Source organism: Pistacia vera, unplaced genomic scaffold (genome assembly GCF_008641045.1).
Source record: "Pistacia vera cultivar Batoury unplaced genomic scaffold, PisVer_v2 Contig22, whole genome shotgun sequence".
Classification (NCBI taxonomy): Eukaryota; Viridiplantae; Streptophyta; class Magnoliopsida; order Sapindales; family Anacardiaceae; genus Pistacia; species Pistacia vera.
The window spans coordinates 977,124-983,915 of record NW_022196024.1 but is presented as its reverse complement, the minus strand read 5'-3'; positions in this window follow the sequence as shown (position 1 = coordinate 983,915).

Here is a 6,792-nt window from a genome sequence, read left to right as displayed (position 1 = left end):
ATCGTTTCTGAATAAGCAACATGTAGTGGTTTGCCATATAGAGGGGAAGCAAAGTTCCATGTAAATTCTTGAACCAAAATCTGGCTTCTGTTGGAGTTTCAGTACTGCAAGTGCACAAGGACAAGGTAAACGTTTGAATGTCAAGCACTTTACAGCTGCAAGTTTTACTAAAATGTTAACTAGAGCATCCGACCATAGTCACACGGTGAACTCTTGAGCTGAGACATAGGTAAATAGTGCATTTGACATTTCCATACGTTCTCGCAATATTTTTTCAGCTGACAAAACAGGGTTGTGGTATATTACTCTGTATAACGCTCATGGACACTGTGACATGTCCTTTGGATTGCATAAAAAAGGCAATAATTGGAAACTCTCTTTCTATCTTAGCAGCTCGTGTCACAATTGTACAAATAACCACGCATGTGTACACGATTTCGGTGTAATCGTGTCACATCTGGCCTATCATTTACGCCCCGTGTCATCTTTTTACCTCATTGTTTTATCAGCATGCCGTCTACCCTAATGGGTCTCCTGTCTGTTAGCGCTGAATCCAGCACCGCACGTCGTGGTGAGATCCTCTCTTCTTATGCGCTGTCTGCGGCATCATAGAATCATACTTTAGCTATGTCTAATTATTGAGTACCATCACATTCGTTCTCGTGATTGTAACGCCGTGCATACTAATCGCGACAGGACTCAAAACGTAGTCCCTTACACGTGCACTATACGCTCTGATTATCAAGTTCTTGCTGATATTTTGTCGTATGTCCCACGCTATGGTGGATGCTCGTGTATTGGGGGCTGCTAGATCGCGTGGAGTCAGCTTACATCATGGCTTCAGCGCTATCTTCCTTTTTTGTGTTGTTTTTGGTATATACATAGGTATTTCAATACGTACTGGTGTCTATGAGATGGTGCTCTACAGTACGGAGTACAGCTGGGGTGCAGTACTGACCCGTGCTCGGACACTAACAAGCGGAGCAGGCCAAAGGCCTGTCTAGACTGTGCCTAGACGCCACTGCGCGACGAAGGCTGTATGTATCGGTGCGTGCTGTAATTGCGGTTGACTCGATGTATTTGGAGAAGTCGCAGCTACTAGTTTTGGATCTTTTTGTTTTTGATGATAATCAATCTATGTTTATACGCCAACGAGTTCGTCTCCCGTTGAAAAACCTGATGACAAAACGCAGAAAGCCGGCAGAGGGCCTAGACGCCAGTTTACTCAGTTTTTTCAGCCCACCAGGAATGGGTCCGATTTTTGGGCTTAATCGGCACTATTTGGGATCGTTTTGTTGTGATATAATCATACTATGTTTAGAGAGCCAACCGAGTCGATCTCATTGAAACCGATGACAAAACGAGCAGAAAGCGCAGAGGGCCTATACGCCGTTTTTACTCAGTTTTTCTGCCACCAGTCATGGGCTCGAGTGGGCTGATCGAAGCACTAAGTTTGGCCATCTTTTTGTTTTTGATTATAATCAATACTATGTTTACTACAGCCAACAGATATCGATCCACCAAAACCTGAAATGACAAACGCGCAGAAGCCGCATATGGCGTTATACGCCGGTGTTACTCATTTTTTCTGCCACCATAATGGGTCTCGATTTGGCTGAATCGGCACTATTTGTGGATCTTTTTGTTTTTGATCATAATCAATACTATGTTTATACCGCCAACAGAGTCTATCTCGTTGAAACCTGATGACAAAACGAGCAGAAAGCGCAATTGGCCTATAGCGTTTTACTCATTTTTTCAGCCACTATTAATGGTCTCGATTATTTGCTGAATCAGAACCTTAGTTTTTTTTTGAGCTTTCCTCTTTTTGGTCCTAATCAATACTAGTTTAGAGAGCCACACCCACCAAAGAGGGGGGGTCGCTCTCTGGAAAACCTGATGACACTGCAAAGCCGCATAGGGCCTATACGCCGTTTTACGCAGTTTTTTATAGCCACTAGTAATGGTCTGATTTGGGCTGAATCGGCACTATTTTTGGATCTTTTTGTTGTTTGATATCATCAATACTATGTTTATACGCCAACAGAGCGATCTCGTTGGAACCTGATGACAACACGAGCAGAAAGCCGCTAGGATCCATAACGCCTTTTACTCATTTTTTTCAGCCCTATAATGGGTCTCTATTTTGGCGACATCGAGCACATTTTGGATCCATTTTGTTTTATGAGTATATCAATACTAGTTTAGAGATCAACAGAGTCGATCTACGTTGAAAACCTGATTGACAAACAGCAGAAAGCCGCATAGGGCCTAGACGCCGTTTTTACTCATTTTTCATGCCACTAGTAATGGGTCGCGCTTTTGGCTGAATCGAGCATGTATTAAGTCTTTTGGTTTTTGATATAATCAATCCTATGTTTATACAGCCAACAGCGTCGATCTCGTTGAAAACATGATGACAAAACGAGCGAAGCCTCATAGGGCCTAACGGCCGTTTTACTCAGTTTTTCAGCCACAGTATGGGTCGCGATTTTTTGCTGCATCTAGCACTATTTTTTGAGGTTTTCTCTTTTTGGAAATCAATACTATGTTATAGAGCCAATTAGAGGCACTCGATCTCGTTGAAAACCTGATGACAAAACGAGCATAAAGCCGCTATGGCCTATACGCCGTTTTTACTCAGTTTTTTTTGTTTTTTTCAGGCCTATAATGGTGTCTCGATTTTGGCTGAATCCCTCAATATATTAGATCTTTTTGTTTTTGAGGATATCATCCTATGTTTAACCGCCAACGAGTCCGATCTGTTGAAACATGATGAGAAACGAGCAGAAGCCGCATAGGGCCCTAATACGCCGTTTTAACTCATTTTTTTCAGCCACTAGTAATGGGTCTCGATTTGGCGGAATCGAGCACTAGTTTTTTGAGCTTTCTACCAATAAGAGAAAAAACGCGCTTTTTGTAGAATCAATACTATGTTTAAGAGCCAACGAGTCGATCTCGTTGAAAACCTGATGAAAAACGAGCAGAAAGCCGCAGAGGTCCTATACGCCGTTTTAACTCAGTTTTTCAGCCACGTAGTAAATTCTCGATTTTGGCTAGACTCGAGCATAGTATTAGATCTTTTTGTTTTTGTATAACAATACTAATTTTTATACAGCCAACCCAGTCGATCTCGTTGAAAACATGATTAGAAAACGAGCAAAAGCCGCATAGGGGCCATACGCCGGTTTACTCAGTTTTTTCGCCCGAGTAATGGGTCTCTATTTTGGCTGAACGAGCACTAGTTTTGAGCTGTCCTCTTTTTGTATACTAATCTATTTTTAACCAGTCCAACAGAGTCGATCTCGTTGAAAACCTGATGACAAAAACGAGCAGAAAGCGCATAGGGCCTAACCCGTTTTACTCAGTTTTTCACCACTAGTATGGTCTCGATTTTGGCTGAATCGAGCACTATTTTTGGAAATTTCCTTTTTTTTTTGTTTTTGATATAATCAACACTATGTTTATACGCCAACAATCGATCTCGTGAAAACCTGATGGCAAAACTACCATAAAACACCCTAGAGCCTTACCCGTTTTACTCAGTTTTTTCAGCCAGTAGTAATGGGTCTCGATTTGGCTGAATCGATCACTAGCTTTTGGATCTTTTTGTTTTTTGATATAATCAATACTATGTTTATACAGCCACCAGAATCGATCTCGTTCAAACCTATGACAAAACGAGCAGAAAGCCGCATAGTCCTATACCCCCGTTTACTCAGTTTTTTCGGCCACCAGTATGTGGCTCTTTTTGGCTGAATCGAGCACTAGTTTTTGTATCTTTTTGTTTTTGATATAATCAATCCTATGTTATACAAAGCCCCAGAGTCGATCTCGTTTAAACCGATGACAAACGATCAGAAAGCCGCATAGGCCTATACGCCGTTTTTACTCAGTTTTTTTCAGCCCCTAGTAGATGTCCTCTATTTTGGCTGCATCGAGCACTAGTTTTGGATCTTATTTGTTTTGATATATCAATACTATGTTTAGAGAGCCAACAGAGTCGACTCGTTGAAAACCTGATGACAAACACAGCAGAAAGCCGATAGGGCCTATACGCCTTTTTTTACTCAGTTTTTTCAGCCACTTAATGGTCTGATTTATGGCTGAATCGAGCTAGAGTATTAGATCTTTTGTTTTTGATATAATCATACGATGTTTATACACAGCCAAGAGTCGACTCTGTATGAAAACATGATGACAAAACAGCAGAGCCGCATAGGGCCCTATACGCCCGTTTTACTCAGTACTTTTCAGCCCCAGTAATGGGATCTCGATTTTGGCTGAATCGCCACTAGTTTTTGAGCTTTCTCTTTTTGGTATAATCAATAACTATGTTTAAAGGCCAACCGAGTCGATCTCATTGAACACCTGATGACCAAACGGCAGAAAGCCGCATAGGCCATATACGCCTTTATCTACCCTTTTTTTTCAGCCACTAGTAATGGTTCTCGATTTTGGCTGAATCGAGCCACTATTTTGGATCTTTTTGTTTTTCTTGATATAATCCAATACTATGTTTATTAACAGCCAACAGAATCGCTCTCGTAGAAAACCTGATGGCAAAACGAGTAGAAACAACCCATCGGGCCTAGACCCTTTTCCTCAGTTTTTTTCAGCCAGTAGTAATGGGTCTCGATTTTTGGCTGAATCGAGCACTATTTTTTGGATCTTTTTGTTTTCGTATAATCAATAACGATGTTTCTACAGCCAACAGAATCGATCTCGTTGAAACCTGATGACAACAGGCAGAAAGCGCAAATAGGTCCTATACCCGTTTTCCCTCAGTTTTTTCTGCCACCAATAATGGTGTCTCTATTTTGCTGAATCGGCACTATTTTTTGGATCTTTTTGTTTATTGTAATATAATCAAATACTATGTTTTTTTTTTTATACCGACACCAGAGTCGATCTCGTTGAAAAACCTGATGCAAAACGAGCAGAAATCCGCATGGGCCTATACGCGTTTTACTCATTTTTTCAGCCCTAGTAATGGGTCTCCGATTTTGGCTGAATCGAGCAATGGTTTTGGATCTTTTTGTTTTGTATAATCAATACTATGTTTATACAATCCCCAAGTCGATCTCGTTGAAACCGATAGACAAAACGAGCAAAAAAAAGCCAGCATAGGCCTATACGCCGTTTACTTACGTTGTTTTCAGCCACTAGTAATGGGTCTCGATTTGCTAATCGCGCAATAGTTTTGGATCTTTTTGTTTTGATATAATCAATACTATGTTTATACAGCACAGATCGATCTCGTGTGAAACCTGTATGGCAAAACGAGTAGAAACACCCATCGTGCCCTATACGCCGTTTTACTCAGTTTTTTAGCCTAGAATTGGTCGCGATTTTGGCTGAATCGAGCACTAGTTTTTGGATCTTTTTGTTTTGTATAATCAATACTATGTTTATCAGCCACAGAATCGGATTTCGTTGAGAAACCTGATGACAAAACGAGCAAACGCCGCATAGGTCCTATACGCCGTTTTACTCAGTTTTTTTCTGCCACCAGTAATGGGTCTCTATTTTGGCTGAATCGAGCACTAGTTTTTGGCTCGTTTGTTTTTGATATATCAATACTATTTTTATACAGCCAACGAGTCGTATCTCGTTGAACCTGATGACAAAACGAGCAAAAGCCGCATAGGGCCTATACGCCCGTTTACTCCGTTTTTTCAGCCACTAGTAATGGGTCCTCTATTTTTGGCTGAATCGAGCACTAGTTTTGGATCTTTTGTTTTTGATATAAGCATATACTATGTTTAAGAGCCAACAGAAGAAGTCGATCTCGTTGAAAACCTGATGACAAAACGAGCAGAAAGCCCGCAAGGGCCGATACCCGTTTTACTCAGTTTTTTCACCACTATAATGGGTCTCGTTTTGGCTGAATCGAGCAATAGAATTAGATCTTGTTGGTTTTTGATATATCATACTATGGTTTATACAGCCACAGAGTCGATCTCTTGAAACATGCTGACAAAACGAGCAAAAGCCGCATAGTCCTATAACGCCGTTTTACCAAGTTTTATTTCACCAGTATTAATGGTTTCTCGATTTTGGCTGAACGAGCCTATTTTGAGCTTTGGTCTCTTTTTGGGATAATCAATATATGTTTAAGAGCCAACAGAGTCGATCTCATTGAAAACCTGATGAAAAACGAGCAGAAAGCCGCATAGGGCCCTATACGCCGTATTTACTCATGTTGGGTTTTCCTCCCTAGTAATGGTCTCGATTTTGGCCGCATCGAGCAATAGTTTTTTTGGATCTTTTTGTTTTTGTTATGATCAATACTATGTTTATACTTCCAACAGAATCGATCTCGTTGAAAACCGTGAGTGGCAAAACAGTAGATAACACCCATATGGCCTATAACGCCGTTTTACTCGTTTTTTCATCCAGAGTAATGGTTCTCGATTTTTTGGCTGCTCAGCACTATTTTGGATCTTTTGGTTTTTGATATAATCATACTATGTTATATACAGCCAACAGCATCGATCTCGGTTGAAAACCTTGCTGACAACCGAGCAGAATCCCGCATAGGTCATATACTCCGTTTTACCTCATTTTTTTTCTGCCACAAGTAATGGGTCTCTATTTTGCTGAATGGCACTAGTTTTGGATCTTTTTGTTTTTTGATATACTCAATCACTATGTTATTATAACAGACAACAGAGTCGATCTCGTTGAAAACCGATGACAAACGACAGAAAGCACGCATAGGGCCTTCGCCGTTTTACTCAGTTTTTTTCAGCCACTAGTAATGTTCTCGATTTTGGCTGAATCGAGCAA